Below are 25,517 nucleotides of genomic sequence, written 5' to 3'. Positions count from 1 at the left end.
ATGAGCAGTACACTTCTAATATCCTATTTTAATTTTCAATTTACCTGCCCACTAGTCTCTAAGCTTTGCAGGTGCCTTCTTGTAACAGTGGATAGGAGAAAACGACTGTACAGGAAATGTAGCACAGTTAATGAACTATATGGCTGCCATTCAAGGTTTTGGGAGGTGAGGGTACTGCAAATTTCATCCTGTAAGAGATAACTGAAAGGTTAGAAAAGCAATGAAAAGGGTCACAGTTTCGGGGAAATTCAAGCAGTTGAAAAAAATACTGTGGGAGTAGCACATAGCGGACAACACAATTAGAGTTGACCAAGTTTCCATGCACTCTTCTAAATTTCCCAGGGTCTCTTGCAGTTAGGTTATGGTCACATGACTAATTCTGGCCACTGGATCGAGTGACGACGTGTGTGTCACTTCCAAGTACGAGGCAATTAACAACAGATGATTTGTTGTTCCCATCTCTTTTTCCCTCCATCAAAGTGATCATGAGGACCACATATTCCAGAAAGCATAGTTCACGAAATTCAGAAAGGCATTCTGACCCACATGAGAAAGAAGTAAGGCTTTACTGTGATAAGCCACTGAGATTTCAGGGTTCCTCTGATATGGTCACTAGAGTTCATTACTCTAATACAGGGAATAATGACTACCTTCAAGTATTCTGAGAAGCTAGTCACGTGAAAAAGTAACAAATCCTTGAGGAATAGAATTAAAACTGAAGATAAAACACAAAGAAACAAATATTTTTAAATGACAGACCATTTTGTAATAACCAGAGCTATACAAAGATGAATTTGACTCTGTTAAAAAACAAGCAATGTTGGTGTTTGGACACCATGGAAACCTTGCAGAAGGGACTGAAGCATTTCACAGATGACTGGACCAACACTCCAACAGAGAGCCATATCACTGTGGAAGGAGCAATAGTTTTTAAGAAGAGGAATGATCCCCAGCAAGGCTGCCTGGGAAGTCCTGTGTTATTACTCTTTAATGGCAGCAAGAAAAAAAAAATATATATATATATTATTATATATATATATAATATATAATATAATATATATATATTAGACACCTGTCTGAGAGCTGCTGCCACCTGGAAATTTACCTCTCATCTCATCACTTCATTTGATGAGCTTGGAAGCTACCTCAGCATCCAGATTATCCCTCTGATCACCCCTTCACCAGTGCTCACAGCTTCTCATACTGGCATCTTGCCTTTTCTGCATTTCCATTCATACCAGCCTCACTACTTTCTGGAGTCTCTTATCCATTATCTTGGAATTTCCAGTCATAAACATGGGACCTTAAAGCAACGTGACCTTGTACCTCCCAGACTAAAACTCAGATTAACTTGGGTGCTATCTGCCAGAAACAGGAAATTAGATAGTTTGGTGCTTCTGATCTGTTCATTTTTCACTCGCTACATGCTACAGTGACAAGGGAAGAACTTCCTTGAGGTAAATTTGCAACTGCCCCTTCAAGGGAGCATCTTGTTAGGTAGTAAGTTCAGTTTTTACCCGTTTTACTGATTCTTAACTCAATGCACTTTAAAATGGAGAGATTCAGTAGGCAGCAAGATGACAGTCACTCATTTATTCAAAATGTATCTACTGAGCACCTACTATGTACCAGGTAAGCTGAAATTATATTTTCATAGAAATAATACAGTTCCTGTTCTTAGAACTTGCATTCTTTTAAAAAAAATTTAAATGTTTATTTACCATCAAAAGAGAGACAGTGCAAGCAGGGGAGGGTCAGAGAGAGAGGGAGACACAGAATCCGAAGCAGGCTCCAGGCTCTGAGCTGTCAGCACAGAGCCTGACGTGGGGACCGAACCCATGAACCGTGAGATCATGACCTGAGCCAAAGCTGGACATTCAACCGACTGAGCCACCCAGGTGCCTCAGAACTTGCATACTAACGGGACTATAGAAAATAAATAAGTTGGGGGTGCCTGGGTGGCTCAGTCAGTTAAGTGTCCGACTTCAGCTCAGGTCATGATCTCACAGTCCGTGAGTTCAAGCCCCGCATCGGGATCTGTGCTGATAGCTCAGAGCCTGGAGCCTGCTTCGGATTCTGTGTCTCCCTCTCTCTTGCCCCTCGCCTGCTCATGCTCTGTCTCTCTCTGTCTCAAAAACAAATAAAAACATTTAAAAAATTAAAATAAATAAGTAGATGTGGGAATAAAAAAATAAGCATTGATGAGCAATATGAAGGAGATGTACACAACGCTATAGTAGAATGTAACTGAAGTACTTCATTTATTCTGGGTGGGTTGCTAATATCCCAGTTAGGCTGTTTGACTTAGCCAGGGACCTTAATAATTAAACTCATCATATCACCCACAGTCTATCTCATAAGCTGCCATATTTTTATCAGACAATTACCACCAAAACCCCAAACATAGTGATGCATATTGTTGGATCACAATCAACTAGGATAGCAGACTGGAAAGAAAGAGAAGATGTAGCATCTCTCTTGAAAGAGGAAAGTAGAACTCTTGCCAATGCAACAGCCAAGATTCAAAATTGAAGACATTTTCAGAAAAAAGGACCAAACAGAGCTGTTCAACCATAACAGCTTATCCCAGGCAGAGAAAGGACACAGATGGACAGGGGATTACTGCCATGTGCAGCCCAATGCCACCACCAGGTCAGGGCTCAGCAGTGCTCCAAGCCGGCATGCAGGAGAACACCCAAATGCCATACGCCATAGGCAGCCATATGCAAACCCCACTGAAAGGCCGGCTGGTTGTCTCTCTACTTTTTAAAACTGGCATTTAAAATCACTCTGGCAGATGGAAGAAAAGTATGTAATAAAAGTTGACATTTCATTTTACTCTGTATGTTTGTTAAGTTAATTCTGTTATCATTCACTGGGAGATCAGTACTGAATGGTAATCAGACTGTGACAGCTTGTAGCTAATATAAAGAGTATACAGTTTGTAAGGGACAAATAGATATGAAATGATAAGCAACAATTAATCACAAGCATGTCATTACCTTACAAAGTTCCAGGGTGACATAAAAGGTAAAGACAAAGGTACTGAAGGCTAAATCTGTGTTTGGTCATGTATATTTTACCATGCATTTTCTTTAAGTTGTACATTTTAAGAAAGGAAGCAAGGGGAGAGGAAGAGAGTGAAGGAAGGAGGGTGAATTTCTATTTTTTAATTTGGTCAGAACTCTCACATCTCGTTTTCTGGACTAAACTAGCACTCTCTTTTCCAGTACCTTGTCTCTTTCATTCAAAAAGGCAGCTTTTAAGTAGATAACTCTTAGCCAAAGTCTGTTACTTCTAACTCAGAAATACGCCACTTCACACATTCAATTCAAATAATTAAATATGAAATATGAAGTTCTAAATTATATTCTTTGACCCCCCAAAGTTATAATAAGTGTAGCTGCCTTTCCAGAATTCTTGGGAGTTGTCAAAGAATTAATTTTTCCTCCACAAATGGATTTCCTTTTTTTCTTGCTCCATTTATGTTATGCTATTCCATCTTTCTAGTTTTTCTTTTCTTTTCTCTTTATCCAATATGTCACTGTAGTGGATGCCACCAGAGCCTTGCCTCTGTACCTTCACCTACCACAGAGGTGTGCAGGTCCTATACATGCCAATGGCTTCTTATCTCAAGCCCCTGCATTCAGGGAAGGCTGGAAGAGCCAGAGGGTTAATGCCATCAGAAGTAACACTCATCCCTGGAGGGCTTGACTTCATGGCCTGATACCCAGCCTCCTCGTCTCTTGGTGGGAATATTCTGAGATGTGTTTTTTAGAGCCCTTTAAAGAACACCAGATAAAGTGATATCCACTTGTCCACATTGGTAACCTCACTGTAGCACCATCTTCCCTTCTGTGTCCCACTTTCAAACTATCTCACTCTGCTTGTTGGAATCCCTTCCCAAATAAGCTATTAGGCCCACATCCTCTCAGAGACTGCTTTTGGGAGAACCCAAACTTAGACTATCACTAATGAAAACTAGTTCATCAAGCATTTAAACAAGCACTTATTATGTGCCAGGCACTTTCCATTGTTTGCATATAAGAATTACTTACTCCTAGAAGTTCTTCCCTTTAAATGCTTCACCAGAACAGTATTATTCCCCACACCCTTGGCGGGGCAAATATAATGTCCTTATTTTTGCTAGATAAATTCTTTGATCTCTTTTATTATTTACTCTCCTATGTGTGACAATGAAAGCCCAGAGGACTTGAGTCTGCCCATGTACCTTAGCCACAGCACACTTCTAGCACATGTACTGGGAATGGCTACCTCAGTGTGGCCCATTGAAAATCCACACAAAAGGAATATTCTAGGGGAAAAAAAAACATTGGCTGTGGATATGGTAGATAATAGGCTAATACTCTCAATATACAAAGCACATATACAAATCAAGAAGAAGTCAAATACGAAGATTTCTTAAAACACAATAAATAACTTATAAAGGGCCCATAAACAGGAAGATTTTTTTCAACAGTAGTAGGCTGTTTGTTCCAAGAATAGCTGTAACAGCATCTCCCATTCGACATACTCTTTCAACAATATGACGCTGATGTTCCTCAAGCAATGTTACATGACTTCTGAGGCTAGGTCATAACAATGCCATGCATTTTCACCTTGCTTCCTTGGAATGCTCAGCCTTGGAACCCAGCCACCATGCTGTGAGGAAGTCCCAGAAACACACATGAAGAGGAGAAAGACCTACAGAAAAACCCAGAAAGACCTACATGAAGAGGAATTAAGGCCCCTGGCTGCCACCTCTGGGTCAATAGCCTTGACTGAGTAAATCTTCATGAAAATGGATCCTTCAGGACACAATCAAGCTGTCCTGTTCAATGCTGCATAGAGCAAAGATATGCTATCCCCACAAAGCCCCACCCTAGTAGAGTTGTGAATAACATAAATGATTGTTGTTGTTTTAAGCTACTACGATTTGGAGTAATTTGTTATGCAGCAATAAGTAGCTGATATCTAACTTGATATCTGGAAATGGGTGCTGCCATAACAAAACCTTAAAGTATGTGGTATTGGCTTGGGGCTGAGGCAGGGCATAGGAGCTGGAAGGAGCTTGATAAGACTTAGTGAGATCTTAAAGGGACTTGAGGAGAGTGTTAACGGGTACACAAAGGACCTCAAAACACAAACATTATTGGTGAGGGCTTAAAGAAAATAAAAATGTTATGAATGAATAAGAATGAAATGTTATTAGAAACTACAGAAATGGGTTCCTTGTTATGTAGAGGCAGAAAGCTTAGCAACACTACTGCCCACTATAATGTGAAAAAATAGAAAATGTACCCTATGAGCATAATGCTCTAGGCTAAGGGGATTTCCAAGCAAAATATTAAAATTACCACCTGGCTTCTTCTCCTAGTCTTTGATAAAATATAAAAAGAACAAGTTGAGCTAAAGAAAAAAACCTGTTAAATATCTAAGATTCAGGACTTGCTGGGCTCAAAAATAAAATTATTTCTCATTCCCAGTCTCTCCAGATGGCAAATGATTCTCAAATTAAGTATCACAGCAAAGATCAAATCCTGGATGGGACTATAAGCTTTTCTGTTGCCTTCAGAAAGTTCTAATATAAAGTCTTGTATTTAAAAAAAAAAAGTTACCCCATGGACCAATAATTGTACTACTAGCTGTTTATCCAAAGAATACAAAAATGCTGATTTGAAGGGGCACATGCACCCCAATGTTTATAGCAGCACTATCAACAATAGCCAAATTATGGAAAGAACCCAAATGTCCACTGACTGATAAATAGATAAAGAAGATGTGGGGTGTGTGTGTGTGTGTGTATGTGTGTGTGTGTAATAGAATACTACTTGGCGATCATAAAGAATGAAATCTTGCCATTTGCAACAATGTGGATAAAACTAGAGTATATTATGCTAAGCGAAATAAGTCAGTTTGGTGAAGACAAATATCATCTGATTTCACTCATATGTGGAATTTAAGAGACAAAAACAGATGAATATAGGGGAAAGGAAGGAAAAATAAGATAAAAACAGAGAAAGAGGCAAACCATAAGAGCCTTAAATACAGAGAACAAACTGAAGGTTGCTGGAGTGGAGGTGGGTGGGGGATGGGATCAATGGGTGATGGGCATTAAGGAGGGCACTTGTTGGGATGAGCACTGGGTGTTATATGTAAGTGATGAATCACTAAATTCTACTCCTGAAACCAATACTACACTATATGTTAACTAACTTGGATTTAAATAATAAAAAAAGTTCAGACAAACAAGGTCACTTTAACTACCTTAAGAGAATGTCTTGTAGATTTCACCAAAAAATAGGGCTTGTAAGAATATAAATTAAGTGTTTGGTCATTTAGTTTCTCTTTAGGCAGCCCAAGGTATAAAAGAACCAGTCCTAAAGACACTTGTACTTGTGGCTTTTGTGTACTAGATGCAACCTCAAGAATTATAGAAAAGTCACAAGATTTTAAAAAGAATTGTTTTGGCACAACCATTGCCATCATAGATTCAAGAGGGCAAAGACAGTACAAAATGAAAAGAAACTTTGTACCAACATCATTTTATAGGCAAGAATAAGTGAAGAAGATTTCTCAACTGAAAACCACAGGCTTTTCCTTGTGAAAAAGAAAGAACTTAGGGAACAGGACTAGGAGATGTTGAGAACCCCTATAGGGTAAGACTGAGCCCTAATAAAAGAACTAGCAAAATGTTTCTTGCTGGATTTCAGAAGTGCTGGGAGCCAGTGGATACTGTGTGCTTTTCATATCCCCACTTTTGTACAATTAATCTTATTCTTATACCACAATTGTATGTTTGGGGGAGAGGGAGCTGGAGGACATAATTCGTCCCTTTTAATTCATAACTCTTTAGATCAAACTGTACCGAGTTGCTGTACATGAGGAGACTAAACCTAATTTAAATGATGTAATACTGGACCTTGAGCAGATGCTGTCATGGGATGAAACTTTGGAAATTTTGGAAATCCAGAGGTGGATGTAATTTGCATGTGAAAACTATGTGAATTGTTATGGCCACATGGTAGACTGTGGCAGACTGCATTTTGCAAAGATGGCTATCATCAGTATCTCTTATCCCACGTGGTCTTCTTACAGTGCCATCCTGATGCTCCTCCCATTGAGTGGTGACATCTATGTTCCCTCCCAGGGAACAAGGGCAGACCTTTGTAATTGTCTCAACTGTGGAAGTGATGCTAAGTGTCTTCTAAGTATGGGTGATAAAACTCTTCCTAAAGAAAGAATGTAGTAACAGAGGTGGAAATATCATCATGGGCCATAAGAAAATGGAAAACAGAAAGGGATTTTGGCAGTATATTTTCAGCACTTTCTAAAGAAAACAGGCAAAAAATCTGAGAAAAACAGTTCTTACTCACTGGAGAAGTGGAATGTGCTATGAACCAAGGAAAGTTTGTAGGGCATCACCCTGGTTCAGGAAAACCATCCACAAGACATTTTATTTCTCTTTCTCTGGTTCTATGTCTACTGAAAAACATCCTAAATGCCAATTCAACAACCTCAGACTCTGTCACTGGGGAGGAATTGACTTGGGTAGAAGAAGGATATCCTGGCTGCTGGAAATGAAAATCCCTCAGGCTTCATTAGTGAAATGGGCATCTGGTTTACTTAAATTCGGTTAATATGAGTTAATATTTACTATAATCAATGAACTATGGTTATGTCATTGAGTTACTGGATCTCTAAAGGTGAAAAAAATAACCACTAGAATGTAAAAAAAGTGTTTGGGAAACCCATTCTAGAAGGCTTTGTGTCTTCCCTTTCCATCTTTTCATTTGAACATTATTCAATTTTTAGAATTCATGAAATGGATTTAGAAAATGTAGTGTTTATACAACAGGCTGAGTTGAAATGATAGGCAAGGGTAGATACAGGCCAATTAGTAGGCATTTATGATGTTAGAGACCTTAAACAGTGGTTTAAATATTTTCTCCAAAGGATTTTGCAATAAAAATAGGCATCTAAGTATGTAAATTGTATTTGTTATTTTAATATATTCATTACCAAAAGCCTGTCAGATTTACCACTCCAGTATCCTTTTGGTTGGACATTTCCTACAGTCTCTGGCAAGTGAAAATTGTCTTTGAACATCTGCTAGAAAAAGAAAATAATTAAATCCATATGGTCTGAAGCCCCATGAGAAATTTTAGGATTTAGAAAACAGCACCTAGATCTAGTAAATATATACCTGATTTTTTTCTTTACCATTTTGTGATCCTACTCTTTCCTCTTTGCACTATCTGCCCTTATTAAACTTTTATATAGATACTTAGAAAATGACCATTAAATTATCTTCAAAAACTTTCCAAATTCAAATCCAGAATCAGATATGCAGTAAGGATATATGACAAAAGAAAACCATGAACTTTCATATCAAAAAATGAGAGATATATCTCTAGCATCAACTATGACCCCACCTTGAGCTCCATAGTGGACAGCTACATTCACCAAGCACAACATACTGACTCCCTTCTCTGTGTCTGGGAATACCCTGGTACCTCATAGTCTGATTGATAACCTTCTTCAGCAGAATGGCTCACTGGAAGTGAGTGTAATATGTACTATTCTTTAAAAAGGAGATAACCTTAAAAACATTTTTTTGGAAAGTTCCCATTTACAGGTTAATACCTGATTTTCTTTTCTTTATCTTCCAAAATGAAACAATATAAACTTTAAGAAATGCATAAGGAATTATCATTCATATTTAAACTCTATGAAAACATCATGATGCCAATCCCCAAATCTCAAGATGACAATGGTTACTTTTTTACAACCACAGTACTCACTACATGCTCTTAGCACATTCGTAATATTTCATTACTGTTTATTAATTCCCCTTGTCTTTTTCAGACTGAAAGATTTTTTTTAATTTTTTTTAACGTTTATTTATTTTTGAGACAGAGAGAGACACAGCATGAACAGGGGAGGGGCAGAGAGAGAGGGAGACACAGAATCGGAAGCAGGCTCCAGGCTCTGAGCCATCAGCCCAGAGCCCAACGCGGGGCTCGAACTCGCCGCGAGATCGTGACCTAAGCTGAAGTCGGACGCTCAACCGACTGAGCCACCCAGGCGCCCCAGACTGAAAGATTTTTGAAGGTGGCCATGTTTCCCTGGCCTACAACACAGTCAGCATTATTAAATATTTTATGAAGGAACAGAAATGAAGAGAAAGAGGAATAAGAACACAGAGGCAGAGTTGAAACTATTTTATTCCATACTCTATATCCTCTATTCTGGCCAAATATAAGCAGTATTGGCTTAGAATTATTTCAGGCTTGATGGAGTATGGAATAATTTATTCGTTTCCAGAACATCCCAGAGAAATGGTCATGGTGAATATTGGATGATTTCTGGGTCACTCAGAATTGTGTTCATTCTGGGTTAGTTTCCAGTTCATCTTACAGATTATTTTCAAACCTGGACTACTGCACCTAATTTGAATACTTTCCAGTGATGGGAATTTCCAATTAAATGTCTGATTTCAGATGAAATCTCAAGGTGAAAAATTAATTCATTAAAATAATAATTAAGCAGCTACTCTGGGGGAGGCGCTGAGACATAATAGAGACTGAGACAACAAATGGGAATCCTGGTCTCTCACTCTTGGGCATGGCCTAGGATTGTCTGCTTAATGGACAGATTGGGAAAGCAAGGAAGAGCCTGCATCATCTACTCCTTGTCCACTTTGCTCCAAGAGCTCCACTGTTGAAAACTGACAAGTTAGCTGGACAAGGACCTGTCGGAAGGCTTGGGGTCATCATACAAGGATAAGACTCACCTTTTGTCATTCAAGTTGACAAATTGCAGGTTACTTGCAGAAACCTGTTTTCTGTTATCTAAGCAACAAAAATTACCCTTCAATTTTCAAAGAATGCAAAGAAATAAATCTGTTTGAATGCCTTTAGAATGGATTACAAAGCATGCTATATTTTCTGAGTAAATATGCTTTTCTGGGCATTACGTATAAGAAAACAAAAAGTCCCAGTTTATTATACACCACCAGAAAAGAGTGTCTCCTAATTCACAAAAGCCCTTCTAAGACGAAGTTTATGTTCAGAGAACTGCAAAGGCCTTCAATGTCAGTCCCTGTATTTTCCAACCTTCAGTCTGGCGTGGAATTTTCTTCTCAGTGGTAAAGAATTTGTCTGTGTCCTAATTTATGTGTTTAGAGAATAAGAAAACAGATGCACAAAAAAATGAGGAAAATACCTTTTGAAAAAATCTAATATTTCAGAGAGTATCAAAGTAGTCCTCAGCACATTGATCAGTTTTGCCAAATGTATTTAAATGATTACTATCGCGTTCATTTCAAATTACCACACTGAGGGCTTTCGGATTTCAGTCAGATGCTGGGTAGTAAAGAAAACAGAGACTTATTTCCTCATTTGTAAAGGGATTATATTTTGACTCACTTGGGGCTGGGTGTCCAGCCACTTAAGTCACCCCCATCTCCTGTGAGTTACTCTTACAGAACTATTGAACTCATGGCTCCACCTCTTGTTCCATTTCATCCTTACAGGACATTTCACTTTCTCTGTTCCTCACTCCCATCCATCCCATTTATGCCTATGGATTTTAAATTGGAGTACAAGACTAATAATTCACTAGAACCATCAGAAGTAAAATTCAGGAGAGAGACAAAGTGGGAGAGAGAGGGGACCTGGAGGGCGGGAGATAGAAAAGCCATGCTTCGAGAAGAATGCTGGCGCAATTCTGATTGGGATTGCATTGAATGTGTAGATTGCTTTGGGTAGCATTGACATTTTAACAATATTCATTCTCCCAATCTGTGAGCACGGAATGTTTTTCCATTTATTTGTATCTTCTTCAATTTCCTTCATAAGCTTTCTATAGTTTTCAGCATACAGATCTTTTACATCTTTGGTTAGGTTTATTCCTAGGTATTCTATGATTCTTGGTGCAATTGTGAATGGGATCAGTTTCTTTATTTGTCCTTCTGTTGCTTCATTATTAGTGTATAAGAACACAACTGATTTCTGTACATTAATTTTGTATCCTGCGACTTTGCTGAATTCATGTATCAGTTCTAGCAGACTTTTGATGGAGTCTATCAGGTTTTCCATGTATAATATCATGTCATCTGCAAAAAGTGAAAGCGTGACTTCATCTTTACCAATTTTGATGCCTTTGATTTCCTTTTGTTGTCTGATTGCTGATGCTAGAACTTCCAACACCATGTTAAACAACAGCGGTGAGAGTGGACATCCCTGTCGTGTTCCTGATCTCAGGGAGAAAGCTCTCAGTTTTTCCCCATTGAGGATGATATTAGCTGTGGGCTTTTCATAAATTGCTTTTCTGATGTTTAAGTATGTTCCTTCCATCCCAACTTTCTCGAGGGTTTTTATTAAGAAAGGATGCTGAATTTTGTCAAATGCTTTTTCTGCATCGATTGACAGGATCATATGGTTCTTATATTTTCTTTTATTAATATGATGTATCACATTGATTGAGAAACTTAATAGAAGACCATGGGGGAGTGGAAGGGGGAAAAAAAGTTAGAGAGGGAGGGAGGCAAACCATAAGAGACTCTTAAAAACTGAGAATAAACTGAGGGTTGATGGGGTTGGGAGGGAGGGGAAAGTGGGTGATGGGCATTGAGGAGGGCACCTGTTGGGATGAGCACTGGGTGTTGTATGGAAACCAATTTGACAATAAATTTCATATTAAAAAAAAAGAAAAAGAAAAGCCATGCAAAGCAGTGGAGAGATGCTTGGGTTACCAAGGGCTTTCCTGTTGCCATTTCAGTACATTATAAGACCTCACCATTCATCCTGCCTCTCAGTTTTGTTAGATTTCCTTTCCCCTTGTAATAAATCTCCCTTTACTTAACCTACTTGAGTAAGTCAGGTCTCTTGCTACCAAACAATTTCTAATTAGGGCAGGATGAAAACTATCTGTTAAACACAGTTGTGAGACTCAAAGGGAAATAGGGCTTGTTAGAAGATAAAGCACTACTAAAACTATTATTAAATATTTTTGTTATTAATATGATTAAAGTTTCATGCTCTTCCATCACCTTTTTTTTTAAAACTGGAGTGGTGGATTTCTATTGTTATTGTTATTATTTCTATTATAATTAGCTGGTCCTATCAAGAAGGGAAGAGTGCATATGCTTTCAATGGTGCTCTCTTCAAAAACATGTATGTGAATATATGTAAATATAAACACACACATACACACACACACACATATATATATACACACACACACACACACACACACAAGCACACAATTTATTTTAATCCAGATCATAGCCAGAGAATTTAGGAAGGGATCGCTTAAGTGAGATGATAATATAAAACCAGAATTCTGAAAGCCACGTTTAATAGGTCATTCACATGCTTCTCTCTTTTGTTAAGCAGAGTTTTACTTAGCCAGCAGAGGAAGTTTTACAGTTTCAAAAATATAGGAATCCCATAATTTCTTTTTTAAGAATATCCAAAAAATGAGGCCATTATATTTCTCAAAAAAATTAAGATTGTTATATCTGATCAACCTCTTTCATCCATATTTAAAACACTTTTATTTTGTTGTAATCAATGCCACCAGATCATGACTACATTTTTAGTCATTTCTAGGATAGATTGAGTATAATCAGTTATAGTAACCATGAAAGAGCTAAATTTAAATGTTAATGTAGCAATGTTCTTTCTCCCTCTTTTTTCTGTGTGTGTGTGTGTGTGTGTGTGTGTGTGTTAGAGCCCTTCACCTTTCACTAACCTCTCCAAATAATTCAAACCCTTTATAATTCTCATTCATAAAATCTGTGTTTATTATGTGCATTGGCCATTGAATTGATCATCGTTTCTCAAATCTGCACAATGCACAAGCCCAGTGCATTTTTTTATTTTAGGTTACAAGCAGAGTAGAAAACAGGCACACTTTTGTCATTTTAGGTCACAAGCAGAGTAGAAGATAGGTGTGCCCTTGGAAGGGAGCCTGCAACACACTCCACAACACACAACCAAACGGTAGAGTACATGCATTTAGAAAAATAAGGTAAACTAACCTTAAATGCAACCCAGAAGAAGTATCTAGGAGAAGGAGGGATACAGAGACACATCCAGAGCTACAGCCACGTACTTGGAACAATTAATGAACATGAATAGAGATGTTATGAAATTTAAGATCTTCCCTTAGGAAACTGCCTGGAACACAAAAAGGTGTTGAATATATACATGTCTATTGGTAAAGAGAAACATTAAATACTCTCTCTCATTTTTCTAAACATGTTAAACATGTTCATTTCAAATTCTGATTCTGATCATTCTAGCACTTGCTGTCTTTGGACCTTTGATTCTGTAGACTATAGTTTCTGCTGTCTGTCAGTGATGGTGGCTTGTTTCCTTTTGTGTTTAGGGGAACTTAACTGTGACAGGACTTCGAGGCCTCTCTGTTCAGAGAAAATTTATGTTTACTTCTGCTAGGTGCCCAGGGCATTGCCAGCCATAACCACTTTAAAAGGATACATTGATTTAGTATTTGGGGAGCCACACAAGAGGATTCCATACTCTGAATCCAGGCTTGTGGGAAATAATTCCTAAAGAAAATTGCTTTTTTGCAAGGGTGGGGTGGGTTGGGATAAGACTCCACGCTCAGCACAGAGCTCCACATTGGGCTCGATCTCACAACCGTGAGATCATGACCATGAGATCATGACCTGAGGTGAAATGAAGAGTTGGACGCTTAACCAATGGGCCTCTCATGTACCCTTCTTTTTCTTTTTCAATGGAACCAGAGAGCAAGTTCACTCCCACCTTCAAGACTTTGCATCTGCTGTTCCATCTTCTCTAGAGCCTCATGTTTGGTCTTCTTATCTTCCACGTTGTAAGTCAAATGTCATCTCCTTCCAACTGCAATTATTTTCACTGATTGAATTTTATTCTTCACACCCGTCACTCCATGAATCCACAAAAGTACAGTGTCCGTAACTCAGAACACATTTGTTCAATTGGTTACTTAAAGCAAATAAAATAAAATTTGTCTGTGATTACATCCGTCAAAAAAAAAGACACAAGGATTTTCACCAAATTTACAGAATTTGTTACAGATGATGAATCCACATTTATGGAAAGGGACATATGCAAAATGAACTTTGTGGAGTGCAATTGTGCTAATATTTTCATTTAAGTTCCCATTTCCTTTTATCCAAGATGGACTATTAACATCATCTATGTTATTAGACACCTAAAATAGTTTATTTATTATCAAACTTAAGAATAAAAGCAGAGACAGTTTATACAACCCCATGACAGGATATCATGAACTCCCTGAAAAGTCACACCTAGACATATGGATGAGTTGGACTAATAATTTCATGTACATTTAAAACAATATTGCAAAAAAGATCTGCCCAAGAATAATTTATTGAAAGGGAAAAGTGCCTGGGTGGCTCAGTTAGTTAAGCGTCTGACTTCAGCTCAGATCATGATCTTGTGGTTTGTGAGTTCGAGCCCCATGTTGGGCTCTGTGCTGACAGCTCAGAGCCTGGAGTCTGCTTCAGATTCTCTGTCTCCTTCTCTCTCTGCTCCTCCCCCACCCATTCTCATTCTCTCTCTCTCTCTCTCTCTCTCTCTCTCTATTTTGAAAATAAGTAAACATTAAAAAATTTAAAAAAAAAAGAAAGGAAAAGTGTCTCTTTATGCCTCTGTCATTATAGTTAAGACAATTCAATCACCTACCCTGAGTGCAATGTAATATTCCAACTTAATTTGGAATCTTCTTTTATTCTGTAGTTTTCCTCACTCACAGTTTACATACACAGATATAGAAGTAACTTATAAAGATACATTACAAAGTCCTGTTCAGAATATCATTGACAGTTTTCTCTTTTTTTGTCCTTTATGTCAGCAAAAAAAAAATTTTCACCTTCTCATTAGTTCTTTCTCATTTTTTAGTTTCTTTTGGAATTTTCTAAGTCAGAAAACACCTCAGTAGGCATATTAAACAGTTTAAAGTTTAGGGGAAAAATGACTAGTTCTCACTAAATGCACTATCTCATGCATTTTTCAATTTCAGCTCTAACTGCTGACTTTAGGCAGCTGTCAATTGGCTGTTCTCAGAATGGTTGTCACCTGTTGAAAAAAATCTCAACAGAAATCCATCAGTGGTGGCAAGGAATGTTTTGTTTTGTTTTAGTTTTACTCCAAGATGAGGTTCAATTTGGCAGCAGCTAAACTACGAAAGAAGCCAACTACAGAGTTGTGTGCAGAAACTTGAATTAAATGACACTTTGTATTCAATTCACTGTAGTTGTTTTAGAGTCACTTCCATGTTGATGCCTCAGGCATCTTTTCGTTAGGCCCTGCCCATCAGCCCTTGCCCTTTGATCCATAAAGTGTCCACAGATTACCTTCTTAGCTTGGCAATACTCTCATGCTTGACTTTCTCCAGAATCTAAGCAATGAATTTAGCCATTGTTGTTTCTTCTCCATCAGGAGGGAAAATACCAAAGCATCAGTTACAATACAAGGGCACCAACTTACATCCACATATTTACTGCCTGGTTGGTTTGGAGTTGGGTCTAGTGGCATAGAAAAGGAGAAATAAGAATGGACAAAGGGTTGATGCTAAAGGAAGGGAGAAAGGGGGTTATATGTATGTGAACATTTACAATCCATCTTCTGACAAGGTAAGTCCTAGATCCTAGAGCCAAGCTACATTGGATTGTCTGATCCCCTCTTTCTTCCTCTACCTTCCCACCTTCCCCAGCAGTCTGGCTCATTTGTTGAGACCCCACCATGTGCCAAGCACACCATGTGTGTTTTATCTGTAAGCTTATTTTAAAATACAATACCATGAGTTATATATTTTTATACCCATTTTAAGAATGAGGAAATTCATGCCAAAAGAATCTCTTTCTCAGAATATCACCTCTAGCTGGTCTTCAAATCCATACATTCTTAGCTAGGAGAATGAGACATCTAAGACTAAGAGAATGATGACCATACATTTTGAGCCAAAAGTCCATAATTTTAAAATGAGTGAGGTAGATTTACCATCAGAATCAAAGTTGTAAGTAGGTGGAGTATGAGTTCAGGGGAAATAGGAAGATCCTCTTGTCCAATAAAAAAAATTTCCTATGACCAGTGATTTCTGAAATTTGTTTAACAAACAACAATGAAAATAAAACATAATAAAAAAAGGATAGAAATTTTAAAAAGTAAATACACATGAGGACTAAGGACTAATAATACCACCAAGCATGTATTTAGTTCTTACCATGTACCAGAGACTATGCTAAGCACGGATGAATTGTTTCATCTGTAATCCTAGTAACAACTATGTGATTAAGGTATTATTTTACTCATTTAAAGGTCATGAGAATGATATCAGCAAGATGGCCACATAAGATGTCCTTCATGATATCCCTTCTCAACAGTAACAATTTGGCATCTGCCTATGGACAAAAGTCCCTTTGAGGATCTGTGGGATCCAGCACCATGCACCAAGGGTCCTGGAAGCATCTTTACACCCTCCAGACTTTGGTCCCAGCTGTGGACCCTGAAGTGGCCTGGAATCACCTCCAGGACCTTTTGGCCATGGTCTGGGAGCCTCTGGAAAACACTGTTCTAGACAGCTACTCACAGATAAAAGAGCCTTTGTGAAAGTCCAGCAGAGAAGTTCCAGCACACCACTAGAGGAACATAACCTGAGATTGGACACATTGGAGTCAGAGGGAATTGTTGGACTCTCCTAGGTCACCCCTCCCCCAAGGCCATACAGTTTAAGACCAAGACAGTGCTTCTCAGGCCCATGATTTCTCCTTGGAAGAATAGGGAGAGGATGTGAGGAAACACCTGGCTTTCTCAGCTGTGCAGGATGCTGCCAAAGAGGCCCATTTGCCTTGTTCCTCATTCAGAGTACAAGTCATGAGCTACATGATGGGGCTAGGGTAAGGGGCAGGGAGGGGCAGGGAGAGTGGCAGCCAGGGTTTGGAATGAAAGAATCAAAGGGATGCAGAGCCTTCTAACCACATTACAGACTCCATGGGGAGGTCTGCCCACAAGCCACTGGGTCATCTTCAGATCCTCCCAACTGGCCTACACGACACCTCCAGAACCCCAAGTGCCTCACCTACACACACACACACACACACACACACACACACACACACCCCAACCCCATGGCAGGCTCCTTGTGCACGCTCCCAATCGTAGCAAGAGCAAGATGCCTCAGACAGCCAGTAGGCATGCTCAGAAAGCCACTGATTCAGTGGGCCTGGGAGACAACACAAACCTGAGCATTTAGCACCAACCTTGGGAAACCGAGAGGGAGGCTGTCAGCATTCAGCCTGGTGCTTTGCAGGATCCAGAGACGGCATTCAAGAGGGAACAAAAAGTGTGGAGCAGGTATATCCATAGAAGGTTTGAGAAAGCCTCAGAATCCCTAGCAAGGCTGAAAAAGATATTTTTCTCCTGAAGCTAATCAGTAAAGACTGGAGGAGGTGACAGCTACTTCAAATGCAAGGACAGCAATGCAAGACTTCAAGGAATGTGAAAAATCAAGGAAACATGACACTAGTATAGTATCACAATAATTTCCCAGTAACCAACCCCAAATACATGGAGATGTGCAATTTACCTGATAAATAACTCAAAACAGTTGTTCTAAGGAAGCTTAATGAGGGGTGCGTGGGTGGCCCGGCGGGTTGGGAGTCCAACCTCAGCTCAGGTCATGATTTCACAGTTTATGAGTTCGAGCCCCGCATCGGGCTCTGTGCTGACAGCTCAAGCCTGGAGCCTGCTTTGGATTCTGTGTCTCCCTTTCTCTCTGCCCCTCCCCCACACATGCTCGCTCTCTCTCTCTCTCTCTCTCTCTCTCTCTCTCAAAAATAAACAAACATTCAAAAAAATTTAAGGAAGCTTAATGAGCTATAAGAAAATACAGATAGACAATTCAATGAAATTAGGGAAACAAAAACAAAGTAAGTTTAACAGGGATAAAAATCATAAAACTGTGGTTATTCCAGCACTATTCACAACAGCCAAGGTATGGAAACCACCTGAGTGTCCATAAATGAATAAATAGATAGAAATAGGATGCCATGATATGTATATTTATATTCCTTTATATATTATGTATAATATTCTATTATACATATAAATAATATTCCATTATACATATACATGAATTATATTCCATGGAATATTAGAATATTATTCTGTCATGGGAAAGAAGAAAATCCCACCATTTGTGTGACTATGAATGGACCTTGAGAATATTATGTTGTGTGAGAAATTAGAGAAACATAAAAACCGTATGATCACTTGTATGTGGAATCTGAAAAGCCTGAATCATAGAAACAGAGAATAGAATGGTGTTTCTCAGGGGCTGGGGGCTCTGCAAATGGGGGAGATGGTCAAAGGGTACAAACTTCAAGGTATAAGATGAATAAGTTCTGGGGATTTATGTACAGCATGATGACTATATTAACAATATTATATTACATATCTGAAAGTTGCTAACAGAGTATATCTTAAATGTTCTCATCATTCAAAAGAGGAATTATGTGAGGTGAGCAAAGGGTTAACAAACCCTACTGTGATCATTTTGTAATATATTTGCGTATCAAATCATCATGTTTTACACTTTAAACTTATACAATGTTATATGTCAATTATATTCCATTAACGGTGGAAAAAAATAATTATTAAAACTGAGGTCTAAAAAGGTTAGCTAAACTTCCTAAGGTCACAGAGTCACTAAGTGTCATAGCCCAGGTCTGCATGACTCTAGACCAAGTGCTTCAAGCAACAGAGCTAAACTACTTTGAGAAGGGGAACCAATGACTATAGCCTAGGTGACCTAATTCACTAAGTTGGAGGCCAAGCTCCACAGAAGAGGATTCCCAAGATTAACTGAACACTCAATGAATCACATCATAAAAACCATTTATGGAGCAATCTTAACACTGTACCAGACATTAGGCTACATGCTTTATGTGGATTAGTTTGTGTTTTACTTACAACAAATCTAAAGGAGAAATATTAACATTATGCTTATATTGAAGTTGAGGAAACAGGTTTACAGAAAATCAGTATGTTGCCAGGACTTAAATCCTAGACTCTGGGAATCATATATTCTTAATCATTTTATACTACTTCAAACATCTCTTTAGAGTGAGAGCTCTAATTCCGTGTCCTTGATACCCTCTTACTTGAAGGGTTCTGCCCTTCCATCTGAACCAGTCTTGGGTGAAGCGGAGCTGAGTGGATGGAGTAGCCTCCAGCTCCTTCTAGTGGCTAGAGTGGCCACTAACATTTTCTGAAGGGTTTAAGTACTGAGAATCAAGGCATACCAGGAAACACCAGCTTGTGGCTATGTCTAAAGGCCCGGTAGGCATTAAACACCTGCAGTCAAACCCATCCTGAGCCTCTGAGGCCTCATTAAATGTCTGACATCTGGTAAACACCAGGGTACTTTAGCAACTGGGGAAGAGCATCACGCAGATTAAAATGATAAAATTACCCCCAAATTAGTTCGGCAGATGTGGAGCAGAGACACCAGGAGTTTTGTTTTTCAGTTTCTTCCTTGCATTCCACAACAATAAATATCCATGCTTGTTATCCCAGCTAATTACACAGTTCTCTAGCACCAAGGAAACTCCATTTTCCTTTCATTTCTGACACACAGCTTTAGAAGCATCTCCTCTAATGACCTGCTTCTTCGTCTTTTAAGAACAGAGTGCTACAGCCATCCAGCTAGTAATTCAAAACTAAAAGCTACTCCATCCTCCAACCCGTATTCTTTTTAGGGTTAATTTTTAAGGCATGTCCTAATTACAGGAATTTTCAGTCTTTAAAAAGTGGCTATTTTCAGACCTGTTTACAAGACCACAATCTGAAGCATCAGTCAAAAACAGCTTGAACTGATTGCATCCTTCTCTGGAACAGAACATCTAGCAGCAGAACATCCATTTGTAGCTGGTCCATCTGCCCTGTAATTAAGGTTGCGTTGCAGCCCTGCTCCAAACTTATTTCTGCAGGAGAACAGCTGAGATTCCCCTAGATAAGATGTCAGAATATGTGCTACTGGAATTGCATCCAATTTGTTGGTTAACATTATCAGAGCCAATTCTGTGCTGAATTTAAATCACCAGAAATGTTGGTGATACGGCAACATATATCCACAGTAGCTTTTGTAAAGTCAGTAATCACTGCCTTGCTCTCCCAGGAGCCACTTGAAAATCCTCTTCATAAGACCCATTCAAAGCTCAGGGAAAGAAACATATTGCTGTTGAATGGGAAAAAAATGACTCATTATGTACATCAACTCTGTATTGTGCACTTAAAAGCTGTAAAAACCAACCTTTCCAAATCACAAGTAATTTTTCACCATGAGTTCATTCTCGTGCCATTATTCACACAGACATATAATGTAATATGCATTTTAAAAACAAGAAATCAACTTTAGGGATCAAGTAGTTCAAGGATGAGAACAGTGTGGCTCAAAGGACTCAATGCCTCCTCTCAGAGTGAAGTGAGAATCTCTTAAAATAAGAACATTAATACCGGGGGAAATCTTGGGAACAATTTTTTTTTTCATTAAAGCAAATTCTATGAAAACAAGCAGCAAGTGTTTTCAGAGGCTGGTATACTAATATTATGTGAATCATATATTGCTAATATATGTTTATGTGTTTTTTATCCAAAAGTATAATGATTAAACAGACCCAAAGAATTCCTCCATGTAAAAATAGAGAATATAATATCAGACGGACAAAATTTGCTGAGAAGCCACTATGTGCAAAGCATTGTTTTGCTCTGAGGTACATAGTATAAAAATTTGATACCAACTGTCTGCCCCTCCCTGTTTGTCTACTTTTAGAAAATTCTTTCCCTGAGAATATGATGCCTCTTCTCTCTTCTGGCTGACAGCCTTACATTATCCCAGAGCCTTACAGCCCTGAGATTTAGATTCAGTTTTTGAATCACCACAATGCTACCAAGGGAGAGGTAGGTAAAAAAGATGGATCCTGTCCTAACACTCAGGAGCGCACGTGCACACACACACACACACACACACACACACACACACACACCAGATTTTATGAAATCATTCCCCAAACCCTCTCTTAGAATATTCAGATAAATTAGCTCTTCCATTTAGCTCCCTCTCCTGACAAATATTTTAGGAATCTAGCTCCATACAAATGCTTTTTGTTTTCTCCCGAATGCAGAACCTATGAATGAGCATGTTTTCAAGTCAATAGAGACATACATAATTTATAAGGGGACTTTTAAAAAATCATGCATTTCCAAATGCAGTCATTAAGGTTACAGAAAGTAATAAAAATGCAGAGAGCATCTTGTGGTAGAGACAGGCATTGGGAACACCCTACTGGCTTAGCCAGAGGAAAACCACCCCACTGGTTCACTTAGCAACAGCTGTGGGATCCAGATTACAAATTCCTCCCAAGGCAGTATGAATATGAGCTTTGAAATATTCATCTCTCCTCCCAATACAAATTTGCTGATGCATTGCTGTCTCAATATTTCTATAAACTAAAACACCCCACCCTCAGAGCAGAGCAAGTTGAATCCTAAATTCTTAAGAAATAGAGTGTACGATGCTCAAGAAGGCACATATGAAAAGATTTTCCTTTGGAATCTCAAAACAAGTTGGCAGTTGGTAGCAAGAATGAACACAGAGATAAAATCAAAGACTCTATCACTATTTTAGGTTCTTGAATCCAAAACACAAACATATTTGTGGTTGGATTAATAGTTTCCTTTCAGGAGCCATCTCCAGTGAAATGCAGGCACATTATTACATAATTTAGATGAATATCTTATGTGTTGATTTACAAACATCACTACAGAATTGGACAGAAACAAACAAACATCCAGACTAAACTATATGAAATGCATATTCACAGTGACTGGGAAATACCTAATGTAGATGGAAGGTAAAGTTCTGAACTACTAGCCTTAATTGAAATTGTGATAAAAGTGAAGTTTAAGAAACAGACAGTTAATCCCGATTTGTATTCTAATTTTGTTTCAACAAGTATTGGATATATTCTGTATCCTAATAATAATAATAATAATAATAATAATAATAATTCCTAATATTACATCAAGTGCCAGAAATACAAGGATAAAATACACATGTCCTGTCCCCAGGAAGCAGAAAATCTAATGGGAGACATATATACAATAGAGTCTATTGTGACTAACAAATCTGCATACAGTAAGGACTACTAGGCTGTACGTAAAGGAATTTAACCTGTTATTCAGTTAGCCACATTTTCATAAACATAGGCAAATAATCAACTTAGCTGTTATTTTTGCATTTAATAATAGCCACCATTTTATTAACAACATACTTTAACATGAACTATTTTATGCACTCTTCACCACAATTCTATAAAATAAGCAGGTAATGAAAAAAACTGAACTATCCATATATCTTAGATTTGGAAGTCATGTTTAAGATCTTTGAAACCCATCTGTTGGTATTGAACATACATGGTGTTCAAGAAGGATTCCAAGCTCATGTTGAGGCTTAATGGGAAAGAAAGCCGCCATTGATTGAAAATGCCTGCTAGGGCACTCAGGACAGTAAGTGGCAGCATAACTCTTCTATTTGCTAATCCTTTCTGTCCTTTTTCTCAGCTGCTTTAAAAAACTACAATGAGATACCACCTCACACCAGTCAGAATGGCTAGGATCAAAAAGACAAAAAAGGGGCGCCTGGGTGGCGCAGTCGGTTAAGCGTCCGACTTCAGCCAGGTCACGATCTCGCAGCCCGTGAGTTCGAGCCCCGCGTCAGGCTCTGGGCTGATGGCTCAGAGCCTGGAGCCTGTTTCCAATTCTGTGTCTCCCTCTCTCTCTGCCCCTCCCCCGTTCATGCTCTGTCTCTCTCTGTCCCAAAAATAAATAAACGTTGAAAAAAAAAAAAAAAATTAAAAAAAAAAAAAAAAAAAAAAAAAAAAAAAAAAAAAAAAAAAGACAAAAAATAACAAGTATTGGCAAGGATGTGGGGAAAAAGGGATCCTCGTGCACTGTTGGTGGGAATGCAAACTGGTGCAGCCACTATGGAAAACAGTATGTAGTTTCCTCAAAAAATTAAAATTAGAAATACCTTATGATCGATTAATTTCGCTACTGGGTATTTACCCAAAGAAAATGAAAACACTAATTTGAAAAGATATATGCACCCCAATGTTAATTGCAGCATTATTTACAATAGCCAAGATATGGAAACAGCCCAAGTGTCCACTGATAGGTGAATGGATAAGAAAGATGTGGCATATACACACACACAATGGGATATTACTCAGACATAAAAAAAAGTGCAATTTTACCATTTGAGACAATACAGATGGACCTAATGGATATTATGCTAAGTGAAATAAGTCAGAGAAAAGACAAATTCCATATGATTTCATTTATATACGAAGTCTGAAAAACAAAGCAAATGAAGAAACAGAAAACAAAATCAGGCCCATAAATCCAGAAAATAAACTGATGGTTGCCAGAGAGAAGAGGGGTAGGGGATAGTCAAAATGGGTGAAGGGGAGTGGGAGACAGAGGTTTCCAGTTATGGAATGAATAAGTCACAAGGATTAAAGGTACAGCATAGGGAAAATACTTAACAGTGTTAAGTTATTGATTTAGTGTTTCATGGTGAGTGATGGTAGTTACACTTTAGGTGAGCAGAGCATAACATAGATTTATCAAATCACTGTGTTGTATACCTGAAACTAACGTAACATTGTGTCAATATACTCAAATGAAAAAAAAATTACTAATAGTATTAATGGCCCCTTAGTATGTAGCTTCCAGGTGCATTCTGAACACTGAATATTAGGTGGTCTTAGGTCTCTCCACCTAGATAATTCTGAGCCTTTACTCTAGTACAGAACAAGTTCCAGGATTTTTCCCTTAGCTCCATCATGTCCACCGTGTTATCCCATTCAGAGTGAATAATCCATCTTTTAATCATTTTAAAACGTTTCACAGTAGTGAACCAAAGAGTGCTCAATGTAAGTTTTATTTGTCTTTTCACTGACATCAATATAACTTTATTATCCATAATGTGTTTGTTCAGCCAAGATTTTAATTTGCCTCTGGCTACTCTCACTTTGATCTTTTGCTAAGTGCTTCCTACTTCCCTACGCATCAACACTACTGATTGTTCAAATATTTCCAATAGCACATTTTCCCATTAAGTTTTTTTTTTTTATAAAATATGAACTTTGTGGAAGAAAATTTCTATGCATATTTTAAACATAAAAGCTACTGACACCATTATTATTTTATGATATTCTCATATATATGTACACATATATACACATACATATGTACACAGAGAGAGAGAGAGAGAGAGAGAGAGAGAGGGAGGGAGGGAGGGAGGCTTTCTTTGCATACTAACATTAACAAACTCAAATTTTAAATTTGGTTTCATCTCAGAAACCATCATTAAGAGCAGCAAGGTAGACATATAGTCATTTCTATTCCAGCCATACCAAGAGTTGCTTCTTATTTAGCACATGAATGTCTGGATGAAGTTAAACTGACTGCTGTGGAGGACACTGGGAAAACACACAAACCCAAAGTATGCAAGAAGCCCTCAGGCAGAACACACATAACACAAGCAAGTTAAGTTTTGGGGGAGTCAAAAGTTATGTGTGGATTTTTGACTGTGCAGGGCTGGCATGCCTAACCCCTGTGTTGTTCAAGGCTCAAGTGTAATTCCATTCTAGAGAAACTTCCCCAAGAAACTAGTTTTATGCAAAAGGTGAATGCTTCAATATTATTTATAATAGTAAGCCATTTAAAACTATGTAAATGTCTAACAACAGATGGGTGATAAACTATGGTAGGTCTAAATGATTGAATTTATGACAGCCATAAAAATCAGAGTTTAGTACAAAAGTATCTTCTGTAATATCAAGTGGAAAAAACAAGATACATGATTTTACATTGCATTCTGACAAGTAAATAAGATTTTTCATTAAAAAGTGCAGGTAGGGGCGCCTGGGTGGCGCAGTCGGTTAAGCGTCCGACTTCAGCCAGGTCACGATCTCACGGTCCGTGAGTTCGAGCCCCGCGTCAGGCTCTGGGCTGATGGCTCCTGATGGCTCAGAGCCTGGAGCCTGTTTCCGATTCTGTGTCTCCCTCTCTCTCTCTGACCCTCCCCCGTTCATGCTCTGTCTCTCTCTGTCCCAAAAATAAATAAACGTTGAAAAAAAAAATTTAAAAAACAACAACAAAAAAAGTGCAGGTAAATTATGCCAAATACTAATAGCAATTATAACTATATAGTATACATAAAACATTCTCCATTTTTTTGCATTTTCTAAATTTTTCTATAAGAAATATGGATTGCTTTTTTCATGAGAAAAATATTTTTTCCATGAAAAGTTTTAAACTTCCCAAATTGAAGAATAATTTCTTTGGTAAGAGCATGGATTGAATGATTTCTACGCTGAAGAGTTAGTTGCACAATGATATGTCAGTAGGTGAGTC

At 38.2% G+C, this 25,517-nt stretch overlaps 1 protein-coding gene across 3 annotated transcripts in view; it reads right to left on the bottom strand.

The window, feature by feature from the left end:
• Positions 1–25,517, bottom strand: part of SNX7 (sorting nexin 7) — a 306,074-nt gene that overhangs the window by 83,130 nt on the left and 197,427 nt on the right. The window contains exon 10 of one of the 3 annotated variants that reach the window (XM_045478385.1): positions 86–188. The exons of the other annotated variants lie outside the window; for them this stretch is intronic. The gene's annotated coding sequence lies outside the window, so the exon portion shown is untranslated. Of the gene's footprint in view, positions 1–85; positions 189–25,517 lie in introns of those variants that run through there. 3 annotated transcript variants of the gene reach the window in all.

This window comes from Leopardus geoffroyi, chromosome C1 (assembly GCF_018350155.1).
Source record: "Leopardus geoffroyi isolate Oge1 chromosome C1, O.geoffroyi_Oge1_pat1.0, whole genome shotgun sequence".
Classification (NCBI taxonomy): Eukaryota; Metazoa; Chordata; class Mammalia; order Carnivora; family Felidae; genus Leopardus; species Leopardus geoffroyi.
The sequence above is the reverse complement of the archived record's forward strand: the minus strand, read 5'-3'. Positions and strand labels throughout refer to the sequence as shown.